The sequence below is a fragment of the Coffea eugenioides genome, chromosome 3 (genome assembly GCF_003713205.1).
Source record: "Coffea eugenioides isolate CCC68of chromosome 3, Ceug_1.0, whole genome shotgun sequence".
Classification (NCBI taxonomy): Eukaryota; Viridiplantae; Streptophyta; class Magnoliopsida; order Gentianales; family Rubiaceae; genus Coffea; species Coffea eugenioides.
Window position 1 is genome coordinate 38,535,200 of NC_040037.1, and position 16,396 is coordinate 38,551,595.

General features: G+C 35.2%; 3 long non-coding RNA genes and 1 other non-coding gene across 5 annotated transcripts; all 4 read left to right on the forward strand.

Annotated features, from left to right (window-relative positions):
- Window positions 1–477: 477 nt before the first annotated feature.
- LOC113765632 lies at window positions 478–5,563 on the forward strand. 2 transcript variants are annotated; one of them, XR_003467749.1, is made up of 8 exons: window positions 478–1,255; window positions 1,403–1,468; window positions 3,049–3,177; window positions 3,275–3,437; window positions 3,990–4,142; window positions 4,234–4,662; window positions 4,846–4,910; window positions 5,053–5,563. It is a non-coding gene; the product is annotated as an uncharacterized LOC113765632 (long non-coding RNA). The 2 variants fall into 2 exon arrangements; XR_003467750.1 differs by lacking the exon at window positions 1,403–1,468.
- A 2,650-nt stretch (window positions 5,564–8,213) lies between these two features.
- On the forward strand, window positions 8,214–8,316 carry LOC113767228. The gene has a single exon (XR_003467946.1). It is a non-coding gene; the product is annotated as a small nucleolar RNA snR60/Z15/Z230/Z193/J17 (small nucleolar RNA).
- A 2,773-nt stretch (window positions 8,317–11,089) lies between these two features.
- LOC113765634 lies at window positions 11,090–12,480 on the forward strand. The gene is made up of 4 exons (XR_003467752.1): window positions 11,090–11,196; window positions 11,295–11,421; window positions 11,907–12,062; window positions 12,222–12,480. It is a non-coding gene; the product is annotated as an uncharacterized LOC113765634 (long non-coding RNA).
- A 1,123-nt stretch (window positions 12,481–13,603) lies between these two features.
- Window positions 13,604–14,421, forward strand: LOC113765633. The gene is made up of 3 exons (XR_003467751.1): window positions 13,604–13,717; window positions 13,902–13,966; window positions 14,083–14,421. It is a non-coding gene; the product is annotated as an uncharacterized LOC113765633 (long non-coding RNA).
- The last annotated feature ends 1,975 nt before the right edge of the window (window positions 14,422–16,396 follow it).

The following is a 16,396-nucleotide window of genomic DNA, read 5'->3' on the forward strand; positions in this document are numbered from 1 at the left end:
ATGCAGTGGCCATAAAACTGATTCTGTGTAAAGCTCTAGAGCAGGGATGGAGCAGAATTGCGATTCATTTCCATAACCAAGATCTGATGAGACAGATGAAAAATAGGTGCCCCTCCAACAGCAGTTTAGCTACTTTGATAGAGGACATTCTTAACTTGCAGTGAATGTTTCGCATGTGCTTGTTTAGGTATGTTAGGGATGAAAGAATAGAAAGAAGTAAATGTTTAAGTCATCATGCCTTTGGCATTATAGTGGATGAGGAATGGATTGTTCCTCAGTGCTTTTGAGCACTGGTTTGTACAGATATTTCGAGCCTTTGCTCGTACTGTGTGGTTTACACTTTGGAATGAAAATGATCCTAACGTTTTGAAAAAAAAAAAAAAGAGAAATTACTTGTTTGATTTTGCAATTCACTCAAGTCAATTTCAATCCCCAAGGAGACAAGTACCTCACTGCCCTTGCGAGAATTAAAAATTTACTATTGCGATGGGTTGACCCACTTGTCCATCCCCCAGCTATCTGAGTCAGAGTGGGATTCCACTTCTTCGCCCTCCCTCTCCGCTGCTTCTCCTCCTCCTCCTCTACCTCTCGAGAAATTGGAAGTATACAGCTGCCCCGATCTCCTTTCCAATTGATTTAACCCGAACACCTTCTCTCTCTACCCTGGACATAGCACGTTGTCCCAAATTAACGGACTTGCCCCAGGAGAAGCTTTGTTCTCTTACAAGCTTGAGAACCTTATCGATTGGACCATTCTCAAAAACCACAGAGTTGCATTCCTTCCTATACCTCTCTGATGCTCTCCCACCACCGCACCCCTACTTCCCCTCCCTTTCAGAATTAAATCTGCACGGACGGTCTCATTGGGAATCTCTGCCCGAGCAACTTCAGCGCCTCTCTGCCCTAACAACTCTTTATTTAAATGGTTTTGGAGTGAAATCATTGCCCGATTGGTTTGGGAAGCTTTCGTCACTTGAACAACTTTGGCTCTGGAATTGTGAAAAGCTAGAGAATTTACCCTCTCACCAATCTATGAGAAGCCTCACCAGACTAAGAAGGCTGCAGATTCGCTGGTGTCCCCTTCTAGGGGAAAGATGTAAACCAGAGAGCAGCAGTAGCAGCACCACCGAATCCAATTCTGAGTGGTCGAAGATCTGCCACATTCCCGAAATTGAAATTGATGACTAGCAAATTAGAAGCTAATCCCCATTTGAAGCTCATGAATAACGTCAGTTTCCCCAATTAAAGCTACTAGGTATTCCTCTGTCTTACTACTTCACAGTTTTTTCAATTAATTTTGCTTCTTCTATCTATCTATATTTCTTTTCCCTTAAAATCTTTTCTTTGTATTTACAGCTGAAATGTATTGATAATATTTGTTAATCAAGTCTCATTTGTGCAGCCTAACTTCTACTCAATAATTGATGCGAACTATTTTTCCTTCGTCCTGTGCGTTTCTGCTTTCTAGGTAATGTTTCCATTTATGTTTGTGTGATCTTTTTTCCCTGAATTAGCACTTTCCAGATATTCCTTTGTGATCTACTACCTTGTTTTACTTCCTCCAATATTTGTGTCTTTCAACATGTTAAAAGGATTAACATTATTTGGAACTTTGTTAACGAGAGAAATTTTGTGAGACCATTTTTGAAATTTATTGCAATATGGTCGGAAAACATAATTGTTGTATTAGCTATGGTTATCCAAAACCTTTCTCAGCTATCATAGCTTATGTTTGAAAATAGTAACTACAGGTCATTCTTACAGCTAATAATTTCGAAATTTTGCAGTTTATAGTGTGCAACATAAAGTTTGCAAATTCATTGCTATGAATAATGCTAACTTTTCAGCATCCACCAAAGTATGTTTGATCAAATTTGATCATCTTATTTTTCTTTCTACTTTGCTTATGCATTTAGTATGCCATATCTATCCTTTATCTCCATTTGTTTTTTACATTTGCATCGTCGATTATTTCAGTGAATTGTTAATTCAAATTTGGTCTATATGCAGTGGTGAAGGTTTCAGACTAGTTTAAGTCTTGCTTTTAGCTCAAACAAATTCCTAGATTGCGTTGGTGTCTTTTGAAATTCTATAAATGGTAAATTTTGTATGAGTGATCCTCTATGTCAAAAATATTTAACTACAGAAGCTACTTCAGCCTGCCATTAACTCCTTAGAGTCAATCTTCATGGTTACTCTTTTATTTTGGCATTTACTTATTCATCCTTGCATATTTCTAGTTTGAAATTTCGACACGAGTAATGTGCATGTGAGATTGTAAGGATTGACAATTGAAGTAGCCAACTAACACCACTATTACTTTGAAGTTTTAAGAATGTTTTACGTGAGAATGACTGTGGACAAGCTTGGCGACTCATGTAAGCATACATTCTTTTGCGTATCTTTCTAGTAAAAGATTTGTAACATAATGAAAAAGTGACATTTTCTACCAGTGTTTTCCATTCAGCTCAGGATTTTCACTTATAGCTGAAAGTAAGAGCTTTTTCCTCACTGTTTTTTTTTTAAAGAATGCATTTCATGAAGTAAACTGAATTCCCTATGCTTCCATGGAGATTCTAAACTTAGCATGATTTTCAACATGATCCTATATGTTACTTTCTTCGAACAAATTGTTATAGTACTGGGAGATTGTTAGCCTTTAAAGTTATGAACTTGAAAAAAGTCAATATTTCAAGTGATAAGGATAACACTGGTTTGGGCTTTATATGGTTCTGGTAAATCATCTCTTCCAGCTCCCTTTCAGGATCTCAGGGAAGTTAACCTGTTAATTCGTGGAAGTAGTGTGGCTTTATTTCGTTTGCCATTTCTGCTGTGGCATCAAATGCTGCAGAAACCCATCTTTCACTACATTGGAAAATTGTAATGACTATTTTGCTTTGTCTGACAAAGTATTTGATAACCATCCTATTTTGTGTCTCTGCTTTTATTTTTTATTTTTTCCATGTATGATCTTTTCTTTATATGGGCACAGAAATTTTGGAACAAAAGTTTTCAGCTATCACAGCTTCCTGTTATATGGTGACACAGATAAATACCTACACATTCTTGGACTTGCAAAAAGGAGGGGCTGTTTTCTTGGCAAGGGCTTGTTTACGTCAAATGGATCCAGCATGGCTCTCTCAAAGGGAACTCATTCTCCTTCCTTATATGGAGAAGGTTTAGATTCAATTCAGGATGGCTTTAATGCTTTCCCTTTGCTATATTCAATTATTGTGCAGCTTTTGATCTGATAGCATCTTTTCTTATATTGTAGGCAATACTACATCTAGTTTGAGAGTCTAGAATGAACCATTGGTAAAACCCATGGTATAATATTGAAGGCTAAGGGTGTAATAGATTTTCTTGGGGGCTTGGAGCTCTCCAGGATGCTGCAACAAAGATTATTCTGCTTGGCTACTGGGATTCTCATACATGAGGTAAACTCTTCTTTCTGATGAAAATTTTATGATTCCAAAAAGTTTTTTTGACTTTTAAGGCAATTTAATGGACTAGCTTATGAGGTTCTGGATAATCAAATTCACAAACATCATGAATACTTCTTCTTTTGGAAACCCCTGTTCAGACCCTCCCCCCAAAGGCACCACTTTATGTATTCCTCTTAGGCAACTTTTTCGGTTATTAATCCTTTAAATGTCAAGAAATATTGAAGCTTGTCACATGGTTGAATAGTCAAGCAGTGCAAGCAATTCCATGATATATCTTCCATATAGAGCTACTTGGGGTCATAATTAGGCAATCTGCTTTTATTTTATTTTATTCCCACTGGGTCTACAGTAATTTATTGCTGGTCCTTGAAATTACTTGTTTATCTATAGTTAGCAAACCAGAATATTTGATGTGGTTCATCTCTTAGTTGTGGAGTTAGCTCTTATCCTGTAATACATTATGTTCCTGTCGTACAATATTACAGGAAGATTGCTTTCTTTTATGTTCTTAATTCTCTAATGCAACTCTGCTTTGTTATACAGTTGTTTGAGAGCTGGAAATCTGAAGAATGGTCGGAAAACATGTTCTCAAATTTTTTTTGTGTATGAAAAGCTAAGAGCACAAGCTGTTCTCTAAATCTAGTGATGGGGCAGCTAATTCAGGACTATTAGATGGCTGATGGAAAACATGCCATGGTTAGTACTCTCCCTCTGCTCATCTCAATGTTGCATGAAATTCTCCAGCCTATCATGAGTTATTTATCATTGTGTCTCTGAAATGAACTAGGTATTGGACTATGAAGATTGTCAAATTTTTTGCATAGGAGAGGAGGAGTTCGACATGTAGAGTGTATGAGCTGATGGATAACATTCAATTAGGAAGTGAATTTCTAAGATGAGAGATCAACCATTTTAGCAGTAGAATCCATGTGGATGGCAGTCTTTAGATGAAAGAGTTTCTATGCCTGACTTGGTGAGTTATTTTTCCTTTGCAAGGATCTTAAGTATGATGAATGGGCAAAGTTAAAGACCGTTTGTAAAACATACTGAAATTAGAAAAAAATATATGAAACTAGAAGATATGAACCACCTCAAAGGATTACCGTTTGTAAGAAAATATGAAGCTGACAATGACAGATTTTCTTGAGGATTAGAGCTATCCAAGAAGCTGCATCAAAGATGATTCTGGTTTGCTACAGGGATTCTCATGCATGAGGTACAATTATCTTTGTGATGAAGATTTTCTGATTCAAGAAAATTTATCTGATTTTCATCACTTCTGCTGATTTCTTTGTGCTTTCTTCAGACTTTCACAATTAATAGAGTCGGCAATGTCTCTATAAGTTGCCATTTATTCTAAAGTTGTCTAAAGCAGTGAGTTTTCACCAATGTTTACCAGGTAAAGAACAGAGCTATGGATAAGCCAATACATGGGAAAGCTACCGGTTGGATTTTTGAGTCGTGGTATGTCCTTCCTCTCATAATCATGGATATACTTTCTGGATCTGCTACTTCCATTTTCTGTAGTTTGTCTACTATTGCACTTCAACTGGTGGAGATTGAATTCCCTTGAGGCCTTTTAGAAACTAAATTTGTCTCCATTCAGATGACAAATGCTGCGAATGAGGCTTGTCTGTCGTTTTATAGAGATATAGCCTGATCGAATTGTGAAGCTTTCATCTGTTAAAGGAATCTATGTTGGCACATTTGAAAAGCTTGAGAAATGACCATTTGACCAGTCCATCAGATGACACCCTGTAGAATGTGCATCTTTTGATTTAAACAGAAGGTGCAGCCACAAGAGCAACTACCCTGTCTATGAGTGTGGTGTGTTCCCAGATTTCGCACTTAGAGATTGACCATATTCCAAGGAAACTCTAGTCTACACTTGTATTTAGGATTTCTTCAATTCTGTGTATTCAATAATACTGTCTTCAGTTCTGTATATTATTCTCATGATGCTATACATTTTCTCTGACATTTTGCTGAAGAATACATTATTGCTAGATGTAAAAGTGGACGAGTATTACAATATACTAGCACATTGTAAAGTATGTGATCTTGTAAATTATCTTCCATCTTGTGTCAAAAGAAATTGCTAGATTGCATTTTAATCATTTAGAGAAATGACATTTACGGTTAGAAATGTTCGATGGGAGATATCTGTAGAACATTGTTTTTGGCGACTAGTACCCTTGATGCTGTGATTACTTGCAAGTTTCGCGTGTTTTTATCTTGACATAGGGAGGTATTATGCAATGCAGTTGCCAACCTCAATTAGCATATCTTGATCTGTCAAATACTACAATCATAACTTTGCCAGTCTCTGTTTACTAGCTTTACAAATTAGAGACTTTTGAGGATTAAAGAGTCCTCTCTATGCAATTCGCTATGAGAGCTTCCAGATCAATTCAGGATTTTGAAAAGCCAGAGGCAATTTGGTTTTTGTGCAATCGAGTCCAATTTTAAAATGCTGTCAAGGATAGGGCAGCTGTCTTGTTTTCAAATATTAAGATTCTTTTAATGTTGATCAAGACACAGTCATCAAATTGAAGAATTGAAATATTTGAAGAACCTCTCTAGTAGGGTAATTATCCGCAAAATTGAGCGACTTGATGGTAAAGAAGCAGCTTAGGCTGCAGTGTCGAGTGGAGTTGGGATAGGAATGGTGCTGAGAATGACAAATTTATCTTAGAAGGTTTCTGGCCTAAACATACAACAGGAACAGAGAGTTTAGACTGAGCAGGAAGTATCACTTGAGGTGCTCGACCAAATCTTAATTTAAGACTTGATGAACTCTTGAGCTGCAACCAGAAAGGTCTCCAACTTCTAACACTAGGCCACCAAACCTAAAATGCCATACGACCAGCAAGCCTGCTTTCTGATATTCTTCTATCAATTGCAGCATCAATCTGGAACACATTATCCGGAAAAAGAAACTTAGAACAGAAACATCATCAAACCAGAGATTACATGCTGAACCATTCATACAAATTTAGCTAGCTTCGGTGCAATGGGTCTTATCAAATTTACAACAGAGTAACATAAATATGATAAAGAACCATTCAAAAAAGTATTGCATCATCATCAAAACTAACAGAAAATTATAATAATAATGTTGTCAAACAAACATTTAATGTTGGCCAAAAGTATCAACACTAGAGTAAGAAGACCAGAAAATTATGAAATATACAGCTTACCTAAATATGAAGGTTAGTAACTTTAGCAACTATAGGTGCAAAGTCAATACTCAGTCTTTCTTTGTCTTCTTCATCTTCAGAAGCTGAAATCAAAAGCAAAGTTCAATAAGTGACTAAAAACAGTAAAATACAAGATCATGTACATGAAAAGGTCAAGTACAACATACCTGCTACTCCATATAACCAATCCCTAGTACGTAACAAGACCTCCACATTTTCTGGTAGGAGCGAAGTATGAAATTTACCCACAATTCTACCACCACCACTGAAAGCTGATTCCGAGGCCACTGCAGTGATAGGAATACTTAAAATATCCCGTGCCATCAAAGAAAGAATGACAAAACTTAATATTCTGAATCTAATTTTGTATATAATTTTAGGCTCATTCAAATTAACAAACAAGCTGCTCAAGTTCACAGGAAGGTTTAGTACCTGAATCTAATTAGACTTGTTTACACCCTGATAATGTATAGCAAATGTAGTCACTTTGTATCTTTTTTTTTTTTTTGGGTTGTGTTATCAATTCCGGCCATAAGCTGACTTGAAAAGAGAGATCAAAGCATGTAACAAGAAAAAACTGCAGAGTAATCATTCAAATATTTCCTTCAAAGCCTTAATGGGATTATGGAATTAAACCACAACTAGTCTAAAGCATCTGCAATAGAGTAAATTTTGAATAATGCCTGCAAACAAGGGCTCGACAGTAAGCGTAGAACCACAAAAACAATAAAAAAATAAAAAATTAAACATTCTGAGCTGAACATTAATCAGCTCTCAAAATTAGACCCACAATTAATTAGACCCGCAATTAAACAGCTCCAAAATCGAAAGCCACCCAAAGCTTCTATGAACACCATATCTAGTTTAGTTAACCTTAATAAAGGTAGAATAGAGCTATTGATAATATATCAGAAAAGTCCTATAGAGGGTCATTTAACTCCAAAATTACATTCCAAATGCCAGTATGCAACTTATTTCACATCAGAAAGGATATCTCTATGAAGTTCATTCTCCAAAGGTCAGTTTTTGATACGTATTTGGAGTTACATAACTTGCTCCTGTTAGCACAAAAAATCACGCAGCGAAAGTAATATTGGAATCTCACAAACCAATCAATAAATTAAAAAAAGTTTTATGTTTAAAAACTTGCAAAAACGCAAACTAAAATCTTGGAGAGGCTAATGAATTTTACTACTCGTAGGTAGGGATGGCAATGGGGGCGGGGGGCCGCTGCGGGGGGAGTATACCCCCGCCCCGTCACCCGCAAAAAATATATATATATATATAATTATAGATAATATGTAATGATGATTTACAGTGGTGATGTTATGAGAAATCAGGGATTACAACACCACTACTGCCTTCCTTCTGAGGCAATACTACTTTATTCTTACTCTATTCCCATTTTTTTCAATCTCTTTTTTTGGGAAAAAAATTTTCAAGCTACGTTTTAGATTCTCACTTTAGCTACGTTTAAGTTTGATTCTTCATTAACCAGAAGGTATAACACAGGGCTACTTTTTCATACTTGTTTTAGACGAGGAATTAATCGAGTCATGGGAGATTGTGAAGTCAGGTGATGATCAGAAGCATATAGTTCAAATGATAAATCATTTTTTTAACGTGATTATAAAATTTCTAAAGTCTTTCGCTCCTATCTGATGGCACTTCTGACTCCCATGAAATTATTTCATTTTGCTCTTTAATTTTTTTCTTTTTCTTTTCCTTCTTTAATGGTTAATCAAAAAGTATCATCGCTCTTTGTAGCATTTCTTTGTTCTGGAATATTGCAGACGATTTTTTTTTTTTTTTTTTTTTTTTTGAGGGAAAGGATTACAGAAGATTCAACTTTTTCCTTCTTTTGGGGACTGTGATGAATAAATCATATTGGTCTCGTTAGTGATTATATTTGTACCAAAAGTGAAAACTTGACTATTTTAGTTATATTTATTTTATCATGTTGGATTGTGTTCAAATAACTTTTGTTTGATTGTTTTTATGAGTTTCAATTGTAAAATTATAATGAATAATAACTTGGTGATGTGTTGATATTTTAGTACTTGATTATTTATTAAAATTTAATTATAATAAAATTATATAATAAATTTTATTAACCCCGCCGCGGGTGCCCCCGTTCACCATAAAATCTTTCCCCATAAAATCTTTTCTTAGTATTGACAGTGGTAATTTATTGATAATATTTTTTAATTGAATCTTTAATTGTGCAGTCTGCTGAATAACTGCTCCAAACGTATCTTTCCTTGGTCCTCTTAATTTCTGCTTTTCAGGTAACCTCTCTGTTTATGTGTTTGTGTGCTTTTTTCTACTTTCATGATACTCATTTGTGATCCACTATCCTTTTTTACTTCCTCTGGTATTTGTTTGAACTTCAGTAACGAGAAAATTTATTGCAATTTGGTCTCAAAAAAAAAATTGTTTTATCTGACGTGGTTATCCACATAAATTTTTCTGCTATCAAAATTTGTGTTATATGGTGAGAAAGGCAACTATCTGCACATTCTTTCCAATTATAAATTTCAAAATTTTGTAGTTGTTAGTGGGTAGCATACACTTTCCCAATTTAGTGCTGTGAAGTAGGCTAGTTTTTTCAGCATATCCACCACTTATTTTCGATCAAATTTTTCCATCTTATTTTCTTTCTACTTTGCTTGAGCACTTAGTACATACGCTATATATTGATCTTTTATCTCTATCTGTTTTTTTTTTAATTTCATTGTCGATTAGTTAGTTGGTTGGTTGATTCAGGTCTAGACTTGTATTCAGTAGTGAAAGTTTCAGACTAGCATAGTTTTGCCTTTTGGTCAAACAAATTACTAGACTGAGAGACATAATAGCATTACTCAAAATTAAAAGATTTTGAGTTTCTCATTTGTTTGAGCATTTTTGTATTCAGCCAAGAGTATGCCATATCTAGTTTGTGGTTTGAAATTTTGACATGAGCAATGTGTTTGTTAGATTGTAATGACTGACAACAAAAATAGCCAACTAGCACAGTGATAATATTTAAGCTTTAAGAATGTTTTACATGAGAATGACGTTGGAGTAGCTCGGTCAGTCATACAATTATATATACTTGAGCGTGTCTTTTTAGCAAAAGATTTGTAGTTCTATGAGCAAAGTGATAATATTTCAAGCATTGATCAGTGATGCAAAGTATTCCATTCAGTTGAGGAATTCCACATATTAGTTGAAACTAAGAGCTTTTTCCTCAAAATGCTGAATTTTTTTCCCTGCCAAACAATGCACTTCATAAAGTAAGCTTAAATCATCATGTTTACACTGAGATTCTGAACTTAGCATGATTGTGAACATGCTTTTGATCCTATTCACTTTATTGGAAAAAATTGTAGTAGTACCAAGAGATTGTTAGCCTTTCAAGTAATGAACTTAAAAAAGCCAATATTTCAAGTGATTAGTATAACACACTAAGGCCTTTAATTTGTTCTGAACTTAGCTCAAGGCCATTGACCAGTTAATTGTTGGAGCTTTTGTTTCTTTTGCTATTTCTACTATAGGAACAAATGCTAAAATCTATCTTTCACTGCTTGGGAAGATGGTGGTCACTATTTTGTGTTGTCTAGCAGATCCCTCATTTTTTGACACGAATGAAAGTGTAAATAGCAACTTTTCCAGTTATTAGTACCTTAAATGTCAAGAAATATCAATAAATAGTGTTGCTCTTCAGTTGATTGAATGGTCAAGTAGTGCCTTGAAGTAGTTGGTTGATATATCTTCCAAATAGAGCTGTTAGGTGTAATGATATGCAATTTCCTGTGGATCAACCTCATTGGCAGTACAATTCATGTGGATTGCAACCTCTTGGTGAAAGAGAGTATCCTTGTTTTGTCAAGGGAACTTGTTATGAAAAATACTTGGCTAGTTATTATTCCCCTGCAAAAATTCAAATTCCTTTTGTAAACATGCTGAAATTAGAAAAACAAATAAAGAGATTAATAAATAAATAAGAAGAAAATGAACCACCTCAAAGTATTCTAGTTTGCTAACTACTAATAAAAAGTCAATTTTGAAAATCAGGTATAAGGATGGTATGTAACTTCATTACATTTAATCACTACCCAAATAACCGGTGAAATATATGTGCATTATCTCCATTAAGTAGCTATGCAGGAAGAAATGTCAAGAAAATGCTATTTAATTATCAAGAAACATGATTTGTCCAGATTAGTTTTTGTAGTCTCTTTCAAATTTAGTGTTTTCAATTATTTAGTGAATTCTTACAAAATTAATTTTGTGGATTTTGAAATTAAACATTTTGGGAAGAACTTGGTATCTGAATGCGACCGCCATCCTCTAATGTTCATATCCTTTTCCTTTTTATTGGTGATTCCTTGTGTTTGTGGTTATGGACTCTGATTTGATATTTCAAGAATGTAAGGACTGTTCCTGTTGAAACAGGTTGTCTTATCATCTTTGAGGAGCTATTTCCTTGGCAGTGGCATTCTAACTTCAAATAGATCCATCAAAGCTCTCCAAAAGGAAGATTCTTTCTCGTTCTGTATATGGAGAAGGTTTAGTTACAATTCAGAATGACTATAATGCTTTCTCCTTTTCTATATTCAATTGGTGGGCAACTTTTGATCTAGTGGCATCTTTTCTTATGTTGTAGGCAATGACAAATCTAGTTTGAGGGTTTACAGTTAAGTATTGGAAAAGATTCATGGTACAGTATAAAAAGAAGAGGGTGGAATATATCTTCTTGAGGCTTAGAGCTCTGCTGCTGCAACAAAGATGAGGTACACTCCTCTTTATGCTGAAAAATTTTTTATTCGTAAAAGTTTATCCAATTGCAAAGACAATTTAAAGAACCGACCTTTAAATTGTGTTGCCTTGAAGCAGTAAATAGCAACTTTTTTAGTTATTAGTGGCTGAAATTTTAAGAAATAGTGAAGCTTGTCTGACGGTTGAATAGTCGGTCAAGCGTTGCCTTGAACTTGATTTATCTTCTAAAAAGAGCTACTTGTCGAAACAATGGGCAACTGCTATTTTTTGGTTCACTTGGTATGTGGTAACCGAAGGATGAAGTTGCATATATTCATTTTTGTATGTGGTTCTTGAAATTACTTATTCATCTGTAGTTAGCAAATCGGAATATTTTCAGGATCTCTTAGTTGTTGAGTTAGTTCTTATGCCCTAGTGGATTGTGGATCCGTTTAACAATGTTACTAGTAGATTACATTCATTCTTTAATTCTCTAATGCAACTCTGTGTTGTCGCACAGTTATTTGAGTGCCAGAGATCAGATGAATTGCCTATAGACATGCTAAGGAAGTTTTCCTGTGTATGAGTAACTAAGAACACAAGCTATTCTTGCAATCTAGTGATGGGGCAGTCCTTTAATTCAAGGTTATAGAATGGTTGATGGCAAAGACACCAGGTTAATACTCTCCTTTTATTGGTTCATCTTAATGTTGCATAAAATTCTCTAGCCTGTCATGAGATGTATATCATTTTGAGTCTTTAAGATGAATTAGGTTAATGGACGGTGAGACGGTTAAAATTTTATATGGAATTCTGATGGATATCATTGAATCAGGAAGTAAATTTTTGAGAGGAAGGCTCGCGTTATTGGGAGTACGCGTCATTGGACGGCAATCTCCTGGTGGAAAAGACTGTCCATGCCTTGAAGTGGAACCGATGAATAGGCAAAAATCTTCAAGTACTTAGTTAAGAATGAATAGGCAAGTCAAACACCTTTATGGTACTTTTGAACACACTGAATTAGAAATCAATGAACAAACAGATAAATACAACCAAAAAGAAATGAACACCTCAAAGTATTTTGTTAGCTTACTATAGATAAACAAGTCTTCAAGACAACAAGGATTATGTAACTTCATTAGCATAACCTATGAAATAAATAATAGTAGACTTCCATTATCTTCACTAAGAGCTCCATTGGGAAGAAATATGAAGAAACTGCTTTAAGGCATGACTTAAATATCAAGTAATATAATTTATTGACTTTATTTTTTGAGGTATCTTGCAAATTCAGTTTTTTCTTTATCTAATGAATTCTTACAAAATGAACTGTGTGGTTTTCGAAATTGAAATTGCTTAGAAATTTTGGGAAGGATTTTGGTACCATAAATGCTGCTGCAATCCTCTATCAGCTTTATCATTTTGCTTTTTATCTGTTTCTTGCTGTTTATGTTTTTGTGGACTTTTGATTTTGTTCCTCAAATCTATGGGGACTATTTCTATTGAAACAAGTTGTCTTGAACAAAATCTAGAGTCCTGATACATTGTTTAGATAGCTTGATCACTTAGATGAAGTTTGAATTTGGCTATATTGCGGGTGCAAAAGGGTTTCTGGCCTCAGTAACCTGATATTAATCTATTCATGACAAATTTGGCACAACCAAAAACATTGAGATGCTGGGTTCCAAGGAACAACAGTCAAGTTTAATAAATTAGAATAATTTAGCTAGCTACTTATCCTCTTATATTCATGTTAGTATTAACTACTCAAGATCTAAATCTACGCTTCATTCCTTTAAAAAGTAAGTGCTTAGTCATGTTGTTATCTTCTAAGAATTGAATGTTACTAATTTTTCTTACTTTGTTGGTGCCTGATGGTAGCTACTTTTTTGCTCAAAGGACACTCTGTGAACAGGAGAGTCATTGCACATATTGAGGAACCTCTTCTATATCTGGTCTAGTTCAAGACCTCCCAAGATTTAGGTCTTGACTGGCCTAGTTCAAGACCTCAATCACAGTTGCACTAGAAAAAGTAAGCAGAAAGCTTCCTTTGTTGGAGGGATTTATCTGGGCTCTCTCCCAAGAGGAAGATTCTTGCACTTTAATTCCATATAGAGAACGTTAAATTACAATTCACCATGAGTGTAATGCTTTCTACAGTGGTGTATGCTTACTATGCAGCTCCTGATCTGATGCCATTTCTTCCCGTGGTTGTAGGCAGTATTGAGTCTAGTTTGAGAGTCTACTCTCAGATTGGTAAATCGTGAAAGAACATATGAGGCTGACAGCGACAGATCATTCTAGCTAGCTACAGGGATTCTCCTGCATCAGGTAGACTTCCCTTTGTGATGAAAATTCTCTGGTTTTAGAAAATTTGTTTGACTTTTGTCAATACTGCTGATTTCTTTATGGCTTCGTGAATTTTCATAAACAATAGAATTAGTAAGATCTTCTTAAATTGCCAATTATTTTAAACTTGTCTGAAATTTTGAATCTTCCACCCATGGTTTTCAAGGTTAAATAACAGAGCTATGGATGAGCAATACATGGGAAAGCTACTGGTCGGATTTTTAAGTTGTGGTATGTCCTTGCTCCCATAATCATGCATCTACTTCCTAGGTCTATTACTTCCACTTTTCTGGAGTGTATTTACTATTGCACTTAGCCTAACAGATACCAAATTTATTTCCATTTAGATGACAACTGCTGCAAATGAGGCTAGCCATCCCTTTTAAAGAAACATAGCCTAGTCGAATTGAGAAGCTTTCATCTGTTGAAGGGTTCTAAGTTGGCAAATGCAAAAAGCTTGAGTGGTAATCCTTCCACCAATCCACCAGAAGGCTTGAGTGGATATAGGATGCGTATCTTTTGATTTATAGGGAAGATGATGTCACAAGGGGAGCTGCCCCAACACTGAGTGATGCAAGAGCTATGAGATTTTCTACTTTGATCATATTCTAATTGGATGCTAAGTTGTCACAATCTGCTTAAATTCTAAGAAAACTGAAGTCTACACTGAGTGTGTTAATGATTTAGTCAATTCGGTGTATTCTATAATATGCTATCTTCAGTTCTGTATATTCAGTCTCATGATGCTATACAATCTTTTGACATTTTGCTTGACAGGCCCTTGTTGCTATACGTGAAAGTGAATTGAGTATTAGAACATTACACAATGTATTTGAGTTTTGGAAAATCTGGTGCCAAAAGAATTTCCAAAATTTGTTATATTAGAGGAAAGAAATGTACGATTAGAAATGTGAACACAAAACATCTACCAACATTGTTTTTGGAGACTAGTACTCTTGATGATGCGTTCGCCTACAAGCTGATAGGTTTCTGTATCTTAACCTATCATTTACTACAATCAAAATTTTGCTAGCTATGTTTGCAAGCTTTATATTTTAATCAGAACAAAACTTTTCCATTTCATATTTTAATCAAAGTACATACAATCATTTTACTTACACAACCGGTGGCCTAGTTTTAGTATCAGCTATACCAAACTTTAAGATACCACCAATTCAATGAATCTCATTGTTTGGTTGGTCAATGAGTGGATGTGAGTTATTGTCTCTGTTAGTAGACAAACCACTTTGTCTGCACAATATAAGCATCGACAGAGAGGAGACATGAGAAGAAAGGTCAAGTTTCCATTTTGAGTTTTTATCAATGTTTTTAGAACCGGACCGGATCGGCCGGTTTGACCGGTCAAACCGCGAACCGGACATGTCACCGGTCCGGTCTGATACCAAAGCCGGAAGTTAATGAAAAACCGTTAAAAACGGTCGAACCGTGTGAACCGTTAAAAATCAATCGAACCGTGTGAACCGTTAAAAACCGTTCGAACCGTAAACCGGCGGTTTTCTACTTAATTTAAATAAAATACTAATAATCAGATTTTTAAAAAAAATAGAGAACCGTTGAACCGACTTATGAATATAAATGTAATTTTACTATTAAAATTATATATAATATATATATTCGAGCTCACAAACCGTCTTAATAATTTTAAATTCGAACTCGAGTTTGAATTCGATTTGACCAACTCAAACTCGACTTAAACTCGATCAATATTGATCGAGTTTGAATCGAACTTTAACTCAAATCACCCGCGAGCGGTTAGGTTCATTTGCAGTTCTAGTTTACACCAAGGAAGGGATTGAAGTGTCTCCCTATTGGCCAATTAAAGTCTAACAAATAGCAAAAAAATACTTGAAGTCAACTGATTGGTTTAAAAAAAAACACTAGTAAAGCGAGTTGCGTTTCTTTAAGGACAGCACTACTGTATTGTCAGAAGGCCAAGTACAATGGACAAGGGGCTGGAGCGGTTGTCAGACAAACAACCGCTCCCAAACTTTTCATGGTCAAGATGTAGTGGGCCCATCATCATTGGCTAAAATGAAGCCGAACAAAACGGAGATGAGTGTAGAGGATTGTTGCTTTAATACAAACTTGACTTTTAACTCCATTTGGTCTGGCCATTAAGGGTATGAAAAATTCAAAATTAAAATTTGAAAATCAACTTTTGGTACGGTCGACGGGTTTTAAAACTCTTTCAACTTAAAAGATGTGGGAAGAAAATGGCGGTAATGGCTTTTGTCTGAACACAATACATTGTCGCTGTAGCTCATTTTGTTCTTTTCCTCTCAACAAGCTCCTTCTGTTCTTCTCCTCTCAACAAATTATTTCGCATAACATAGACATAAATTTGTGTCTTCTGCTCTTCCAACTCTTAAATAAACCCTATCAAAACGGACATCTTGTCTGAGGTGTGCACAAGATAATTGTGAAGATCCGCTGCAGCAACAATACACGCCGATTTAACTTGTGGATGACTGAGATAGATATTTATTGAGTAACAAATGCATAGCCTAGATTTGTGAGCGGCCCATCTGAAATTCACTGCTTGGTAAACTCTGTCCAAGATGAATGCTAATATTATATGTAATTTGATTGTAATAAATATGTTATTTAGTGAAGCATGATTTAAAAATTATAAGAAGTATA